Consider the following 442-nt stretch of genomic DNA (forward strand, 5'->3'; position numbering starts at 1 on the left):
ACTCAGGATTTTTTTTTTTAATGTCGATATGCTTTAATCATTGGCATTGATTCAAGGTCTTCTTATGGGTTGCCAATTTGTGTGTGTGTGTGGGGGGGAAAAAAGCTCTCAAGTGACTGTGCACTCTGCCATTGCCTGAAAACTAGTGAATTTGCTTTATGATCTTGATCAGATCATTTTAATGTCTTGACACTCCTTCTTTATATGACAGAGAATCTAATAGATACATTATTAACCATATGCATATGTATATGACACATATATGTGCATATAATGTGTATGCATATCAATTACTGATAATAATGTCCTTATATAATTTAGAAATCATACATTTGGAGATTCTTTCCTGAGCGAATACATTCCTTGATTTGAACAACAGTTAGTAGCCATTATTCCTGATCTCTTCAGTATCTTTGTTGGGTTATACTTAAGAAAAAATGCT

The sequence above is a fragment of the Bison bison genome, unplaced genomic scaffold (assembly GCF_000754665.1).
Source record: "Bison bison bison isolate TAMUID 2011002044 unplaced genomic scaffold, Bison_UMD1.0 scf7180017864277, whole genome shotgun sequence".
NCBI lineage: Eukaryota > Metazoa > Chordata > Mammalia > Artiodactyla > Bovidae > Bison > Bison bison.